General features: G+C 37.1%; 1 long non-coding RNA gene across 1 annotated transcript; it reads right to left on the minus strand.

Moving 5' to 3' along the window:
* Nucleotides 1–351: 351 nt before the first annotated feature.
* Nucleotides 352–8634, minus strand: LOC103101623 (uncharacterized). The gene is made up of 2 exons (XR_463015.3): nucleotides 8242–8634; nucleotides 352–2097 (listed from the first exon to the last, which is right to left on the minus strand). It is a non-coding gene; the product is annotated as an uncharacterized LOC103101623 (long non-coding RNA).
* Nucleotides 8635–8864: the final 230 nt, after the last annotated feature.

The raw sequence follows: 8864 nt of genomic DNA on the forward strand, positions 1-8864 counted from the left end.
ATTATTTACTAATTGCTAGAGTATAGCCCAGGAAGTATGGGAAAAATTATTAGGCCTATAACCCAAGAAAATAAAAAGATGAACAGAAGCCAATACTCATCAAAATATTGAGAGTGGCCTTCTTTGTGATGGCAAAAACATAAATAATATGCAATATTATTTATTATAATTATATAATATATAATAACATATACATATATTATAATATATAAATATATTATTATTATAAATAATATGCAAAAAAGCAAAAATAATTAAGTGGGTAACCACAGATTGGGAAATGGTCAAAAATCAGTTGTATATTAATATAATGAACTATTTCACATAGCAATAAATTATAAATATGAGGGATTTAGAGAAACATAGGAAGATTTTTATATATTGATACAGAGTAAAACAAATAGAACTAAAAGATATGCAATATGCATAATATAAACAATAACTGTCACAATATAAATCAAAATAATACTAGCAGGAAGTAATTGAAAAACATTAAAGGCCCTGGAGAACAAAGACTAAAACATAACTTTTCATTAAAGGGAGGTGAGGGCCTTTTGTCATATGTCATCACTTTATAATTGTATTCAATGATGAGATTATTTATTTTTGTTATAAAGGAAGGCTCTCACTGGAAGGGGTTGGAGAGTTGCTTTTTTGCTCTCTTCTTCCCCAGAAATTACTGTGATTTCATGACAAAAATAGCAGTAAAACATTTTAAAATAAAAAAAAAAGAATTATAAGAAAAAAATCCTAATAAATTTGGAGAGAAATCTATGAAACAATAGAAACAGAGAAAATGATTGTTTACCAAAGGACTATGGATGGGGGCTTGCTTTTTAAGTCCACCCTGCTCTAACAGAGAAGGGGATTCTTAGCTAGAACTGGCTCACACTAATTTTGATTATTATGCCATCAACAGGTTCGTCTTTCACCATAAAGAAGGGCATAGACAGATGCCATGTTCTCCTTTTATATGTTCAATTCTGTCTGCTATCACCATCCATTCTAAACTGAGATAGTTAAGCATGGCAACTAAATGCCTTTTGTGGAAAGGCTTCTGCAGAATACCCCTGATGCTTTATACAAATTACAGGGCAAAAGTAATTCTAAAGCCTCTGATTGTGAGTAGGACTAGAAATAGAACTGAATTAGCATTCTCAATCCTATTTCCCCCAACTCCTTCTCATATACATATATTACTGAATAGTGCTTTAAATATGCAGAAGATTCTGTTAACTTAAAAAAAAAATCTTTTTGGTCAATCTAGAGTGTGGCTATTCATAAGACAAAAGAAGTTACCATTTCAATACATAAAGAATCTGTGATTAAGATAGTTTCTACTTCCACTGATTCAGTTTGTAATCTCTTTATTTTTTTAGTATCCCGTAACTAGAACTGGTAAGGACCTTAGTCCTACCCCCTTATATTGTGGGTAACAATACAAAATCCTCTCCAAAAAACCCAAGGCTTAGACAGACTAAGAGACCTTTCTAAGGCTACACAGACATAACTGTGGCTATCTCCATTAAAGAAGCTTCACACTATAAAATTTGAACTACTAAATGGCATGATACTTGTATGCATGAATCTTTAGTCTTTCAATTTTGGGGTCTAAAGGAGAGAGGTTCTAATGAAGAAATGTGGACCAATACTCCTTGGTAAATTCATACTTATGCTTTATGGTCTCTATGTTTATTTTAAATTTGAAATGGAAGATTCAGCTCAACTTAGCCTTGAAGATACCTGGGAGAAGTTTTAAAATGTAAGATAAGACTGACCAGGAAGCAATAATGACCAGGAGGATAATGAAAACTTCTTGTGAGGTATAGAGAAACATGACTCATTTGGGTGGCTAAGAAGAGCTATGAGACCTTGTCATTGAGGCTCTGACAGAATACACAGTCCAATTCAGAAATCAGATGTGGGCCATTAGTCCACATTAGTCCATCCTTGGGTTTGTTTTCTTCCCATCATACAGTTGAGGTCCTATTGATCCTGGTGCTGATGTTCTGCACAGGGAACTTCAGCCAAGGAAAGATGCTCTTGTTACTTGTTCTTTCATCTCTGTCTTGCCCAATACTCTTGTGCATCTCATTCCTAGGCAAATAACGAGAAGATTAGTATTTCTTAGGCTAGTGAAAATAATTTATATTTCTCTGTAATGCTCAAATAAGAGACACACGAATAAACATGAGTATTAATTTAAAATAAGCTTTGTGGTTATTCAGATAGTGTTTATGTGGCCAATCTCTTAGAGAATAGATGCCATTGAACAGCAAGATTCTTGTGACATATTTTCATTCCATCCGTCTCTCTATTCTGTGGTCGTTCTTTGCATAAGCCAATGGCAAATAATGCAGGATGATTTGATACAACAGCTTTTCTTTTCTGGGCAAAGTTGAGGGGGGAGGACGTTCTCAGTAAGCCTAGCCTAGTTATGGTTGGATAGTACAGTTAAGGTTGTGTTTACATAAAATCTTTCATTGAAAGAACTTTGAGTGCTTCATAAACATTACCTCATGAATCCTTCCACTATCCTTGGGAAGTGAATAGTGTTATTGTCCCCATTTTAACTAATGGAAAAGTTGGAAAACAGAGAAGTTCAGCTGCCTATTCACTAGTCAATGGCCTATCTGGAAAGAGCACCCAGAGTCCTGTGTTTCTCAGGGTTCTAGTGTCATGAATGAATATACAGCATGTTCATGTTCTAATTTCATTTCATTAAATCACATTCTGTCTTTTTGCTTTTGCAGATGTTGTAAGGGATTTGATAGACTATCAAACAGCTGCTACTTAGACTGAATCTCAGTTATTCCTTATTTGGAGGTACTGCTATTTTTCCTTTCCCCCAGATTTCTTTTATTCTCACCCCACTCTTACTGCAACATAACTAGTATGATTCTGTGCTATTGTTATTGGAGAACCACCTCACTTATCTGGAGGGTAGAGATACTATCACCTCCAAACATTTGGAATGGAGCCATGAATCCAGATGTAAGCAAAAAAGGCCCCGAGTCTCAAATAGCTGTCACTACCAAGGCACGTCAGTCATATAGTCTTTTTTGAGGCGGGGTTGGGGGGATGGGGGCAGTAGAACCATCCTCAGACCAGATGGCCATCCAGACGATTATGTGCAAAATAAAACAGACTAACAAAAAGACCAACTGAATAAGGAAGAAGCAACAGCTGACAGCAGAGGGTAGATGCAGAAGACTATAAGAAATAAATTGGTTCTTTGGTCTGATTTTTTGGTTTCTTAGAACAGCATTCTGGGACCATTTAGTGTAGATCAAACAGCTTGTCTACCATAGTTGTCCTTAAAGACTCTCACTTTATTATAGCCTAATTTAATGATGAATATTAATAACTAGGATTCCATTTATTTCTTGCCTATCTTTTAAAACCACACTCAATTGTCCCTTTATGGCATCCTTCAGTTTTAGGAGAGGAAAGAAGGATAGATAGGGATGAAAGTGAAGGGACATGACACAATCATTGGGTCTACATCTATCATCCTTTTTTTTTGCTGGTAAGATTCTAAGGGAATGAGGTTTTTCTCCTGAATGAGTCACTGGTAGAAGTGATAAAGAAAAGACAAGAGTTAGATTTTATAGTTGGGGCAGAGTTTATGCAAACCATGGGAATTAGGTAAAAGAGTTTCATGTTGGTTAGACAAGCCAGAAATGGTGCCAGCATCCCCAATACTCAGTCCTTGGTGAGTGTCAGGGTTTGTCCTTTGTAGACTTCACGTGGCACCATGGGGATGTTCTGCTAGACAGATGCTGGAGTGCTATGGAGCTGAAAATTAGTGTGGATATCAATTGTTTTGGTAAATTGAATCACAGTTTCAGTGTCATGGGTGTTCACTATTTAAAGGAATTCAGAGATGAATCATTTTGTTAAAGAGAATAATCCTTTGGTACTTTGAATTATCACTCTCTAATTGACCAGCTTTGAATGTCTATACATAAGATTTTCTTAAAGCAGGACATCCATGCAGGGAACAGAAAATGTATGCCTTCCAGAAGCTTAACACAGAGTAAATTAAAAATAGAAATGTGTTCAGCTTTGATGATTTCATACAGCCATGAACTGATGCTGCAATGCTTTAAAAGATGGAGATTTCATTGACGTGGGTGAATTTCTTTAATGCCCACTCCTCTCCCCTTCTCCTAAGGGGTTTAAAATCTTGCCTCTGTTATTTGTTACCTGTGTGACCTTGGGCAACTCACCTTCCCTTTTTGGATTTTGCTTTTTTCATCTGCAAAAGGAAGGTGTTGGACTATACTTCAAGCTTTAAATCAAAGATTCTATGATTAATTCCTCATGAGTTATTATGGTGAAAAAGTTGAATACTTAGAGATGAATTCTACTGATGGTCCCTCTAAATTCAGGTGTGATGGTCCCCAGGCAACAAGCAACCGTGGGAGTTACTTATTGTTATAATCCCAATTTTATAGATAAGGAAACTAAGGCTTGGAGAGATAAGATGACTTTCTTAGAGTTTCATAGCAAGTACAGTTCTGAAGGGGGACTTGAACTCAGGTCTTTCTGAAGCCCATATTCCATGATCCATCCATGGTCCCCTTAACGAGGACCTCTGCTAAGTCTATGCTTTACTGACAAAGACTTTGAGAAGCTGAGATCATGACCACACCATAATGAGGTAACAGAGGAAGATTTAAATGCAGGCACAAATGGGTACTCTGAGGATTTTTAACATACAACTTCCCTGAAATCTTGGATAATTCAGACCATGGTCCTCTTTTTCCCTTTATTTTTGGGGATTATTGGGACCCAGTGATATTTGACATGATTTCCTATTTAACTGGATCATTTGCCCATTTGTTGTAATTATTATTTTTAGCATTCACTGCTGTTGCAAAAGAGTGTCCTGGAGAATGTATATAGAACACCTTGTCTAGGATAGCTCTTGTAATGAATGCTCAGCCTTGAACACTGAGCAAAGCCAATAGACCTATAGCTAGCATTCAAATAGCCTCTCCTTCCTTCAGAGCTCTGCTGAATATGCTTAGCATTAAGCATGCACTAAATCTATGCTGATTTGATTCATTTTTCACTACGGGTGACAGAAGAGGTCTAAATGCAGTGGTGGGGGGTGGCTTACTGCAGCTTTAATCTTCATATAGATGAACTCAGTTTCAACAAAAGTCATTTTATAACAATAAATCATATATACTTTGGCTTGTTAATTCATTACAATTGTATCAGAAGCATTACACTTATAAATCAATATCCTTTCCTCAGAATTCAAAGAAGCTGAGAAGAAAGAAAATGCATCGTACTTCCATTGAAAGATGAGAATCAGAGGTGCTACAACTGGACTTTTCAAAAATCTAACTTGCAGAAGGGTAGAAAGATGATTACTACTAGACCCTCTAGTGGCTATTAGTTCAAAGAGAGAAGATGGGTAGATAGATGACAGGCGGATAAACCGATAGTCATAGTTAAAATCTATCAATAAAATTTATTTGGTATAGCAAACTCCTGTTATATCTATGTTGACACTTTTATTCTTTTTTTTTATTTTAAACCCTTACCTTCTGTCTTAGAAGCAGTATTGGTTCCAGGGCAAGAAAGCAGTAAGGGATAGGCAATGGGGGTTAAATTACTTTCCTAGGATTATATATAGCTAGTAAGTGTCTGAGGTCATATTTGAACTCAGGACCTTCCATCTCTAGGCCTGACTATCCTTTGAGCCACCTAGCTGCCCCTGACCCTTTCATTCTTAACTCAGGATTTTGTATAGGTTCATATATTTAACTGATGACACAGTAACAAACTATCTCATAATATCTTAACAATGATAAGAGACAGAATGTTATATTGGGTGGTAGGGTTGAATTTGAAGCCAAGAAGACAAGTTTAAATCCTGCTTCAGAAACTTATTGTGACCTTGGACAAGCCACTTAACTTTATGTGATTCAGGTTTGTTCAGATTTGCTTTGCTAGAGGGAGTTTCCACACAGAGAGTGCCACAGATAAACAATACTGTTGTTAGTCCATCCATGTTTGCTTAATAAACTAAATAGTACTTCAGAAAGCAAACTAGCACTGGGATAAAAAGGTGGGGGGAATGAAGAGTAATCCATTATTTTGCTGTTTGACACTTTTTCACACACACACACATTTATACTTATCTATGTAGATTTAAATACATATACATATATATGAGGGCACACTGAACTTTTACCTTCCTCTTGTAATTATAACATAAATGCCATGTTTCCAAAATTTCATTCTTTAGTAATCCATTTGAATCTGGACAAAACAAAACCCCAAACTAATAAATACATAAAATAATCAAAATAATGAATTCTATGTTAGAGTATGAGAATCAGCTTGATACAATAGAAAATTTGTTAAATACTTATTATGTGCCAGGCACTATGCTAAGTTCTTTCAGATATTTTCTCTTTTGATCTGAGCTCATATCAGCCCCGGGACATAGAGCAGAAAGGCCTTAAGTGACTTGCCCAGGGTCACAAAGCTGTTGAGTATTTGTGGTAAGGTTTGAATTCAGGTCTTCATGATTCTTATCTTCCTGGGTTCAAATCCAGCCTTGGATACTTACTAGCTGTGTGATCCTGGGTAAGTCTCTTAACCCCCTTTGTCTCAGGTTCCTTAAATGCTGGAGAAGGAAATGGCAAGCTGCTCCAGTATCTGGAGCACTCTGTCCACTGCACCATCTATCTGCCCTTAATCTTTTAGTATTGCCAGGCAATTCTCTAAGAATATATATTGGAAAGATATGCCATTCTCTCTTCACTGGGAATTTCTACACCAATTGAATCTCTGGTCTAAAAAAAAAAAGACAAAATAAAATACAAAATAAAAGCTAATTAAGAGAGCACCTTAAGCACAAAAGCATATTTTAAAAAGCAGAGCTCTTAATATATTCTTTCCACTAAGGGAATACCAATTTGTATATCATTATAAATAAGGGTCTGAAAGGTCAATAGACTAAGATGTTGCAGGAGGATAGGAGGAGATCTCAGTAATAGAGAGACTCGCTTTTCACACAAAGACCTCAAATGGGTATTTAAAAAAAATTAATCCCAATTTATAAATGGGGAAATGAAAGAGGTTAAGCACCTTGCCCAAAGGGAGTTGTGACTAGAGCAGTTAAGAGGTTCCTAGATCTCTGCTGGAGACAGGAGATTGAGTTCAGAGAAGCAGGAGCCTACAGATTGTTTTCTAAAGTGTAATGTTAGCATAATGAATGAGCAAACTCAAAAGCAACATCTGCCACCAAAATAACTCTAGAAACCAGTTTGTGAGTAGAAAATAAAGGGGGGAAAGACCATAGGTCTGGAGCTGGAAGAAACCTCAGAAATTGGCTAGTCCAAACCCATCATCATCATAGGTGGTTTTTAGGGTAATATGTTAACATTGTGGCATGTGGGGATTGGAGCATTAAATGAACCATATATGGGGATTAGTTCATTCAGACAATATGGTGGGGAACAAAGGGTGAGAAGGGCTGTTGGAGATCTCAAGGTAGGAAGAGAGGCCCTATGACTGGTTGTCATCAGGAGGTTCTAGCTGTACAAGAGCCCCTGACTTGCTAATAGCAAAGAGGACAAAATGTTATCAGTACATCAGGGCTGATCTGTGGCTACTTCTGTGCTCTGTTAAACCATGTCTATTTCCCATCATTTTCTGGATGAGCAAGGAGCTCCACCAAATCAAGATGATTAGAAATATTCTTGATAATTCCAATTTCACAAATGCAATGAGAAACCACTGGATCATAGACAATCAATCAAAAAGCACTTATTGATGGTCAGCTCAATGATTCAATGGATAGAGAGCCAAACCTGGAGACAGTAGATTCCGGGTTCAAGTATGGCCCCAGAAACTTCCAAGCTGTCTGACCCTGGACAAGTTGCTTAAGCTTTACAGCTCTTCTGCCTGGGAACCAATATTTAGTATCACTTCTAAGACAACGGGTAAGGATCTTCATTTATTTAATTATTTATTTTTTAGATCACTGAGCCACTTATTAAGAGCCTACTATTTATCTAGCACTGGGAATTCGAAGAAAGACAAAAAATAGTTCCTGCTCTTTAGGAGCTCTAGGACCTATGGGGGAGACAACATCAAAACAGCTTTATATAAACAAGATAGAGCCAGGATAAATTGGGGATAATCAGTAGAGGGAAGTCACTAAGACTAAGGAAGCCTGGGAAAGGCTTCTTGTAGAAGAAGGGACTTTACCTGGTACTTGAAGAAAGGCAGGAAAGATAAGAGGCAGAGAAGGAGAGTCCCAGGCATGGGGGACAGTAAGGTCATCATAAGGCTGTAGAATCCAGGCAGAAGGAGATTTTGCGATCACTTAATCCACTTATGAAGAAGCCTCTTTTCTACCCGGACAGGCAGTCAAAAAGGATTACTTTGGCTACAAGGGTATATCTGTAGTCTGTGGAGCAAGAGTCCATCCCCAAGCTGCAGCAGCCCTCACATTCCCCATGGCAGAGCAAAAGGGAATTTCATTACCTCCCCCACCTTCATTCCTCTTGAGTCTCTGCTTGAGAAATATTAAGCAAGAGAAATGGCAATGAGAGTTGATACTATTGTATTCATAAAGATTTCAAAGATGGGCAAGCTTCCACTGTTTGACCTACTTTAGCACTCAGGCATTGTATACCTTGTGAAGCATCCTCACAAATCAGGCTCATTAATGCTTAAAACACACCTCTCTGAAGCTCCACCTTTTGTGCCAGTGAGCTGGTACCTGTTTTAGAAGACAAAATGAATGAGTCAGTATTTCATCCATTTTTGCATATCAATACAATTTTTCTTCTGCTCCAATACTCCAAAAAGGAAGAAGCAACCACCTT

Source organism: Monodelphis domestica, chromosome 2 (assembly GCF_027887165.1).
Source record: "Monodelphis domestica isolate mMonDom1 chromosome 2, mMonDom1.pri, whole genome shotgun sequence".
Taxonomy (NCBI): Eukaryota; Metazoa; Chordata; class Mammalia; order Didelphimorphia; family Didelphidae; genus Monodelphis; species Monodelphis domestica.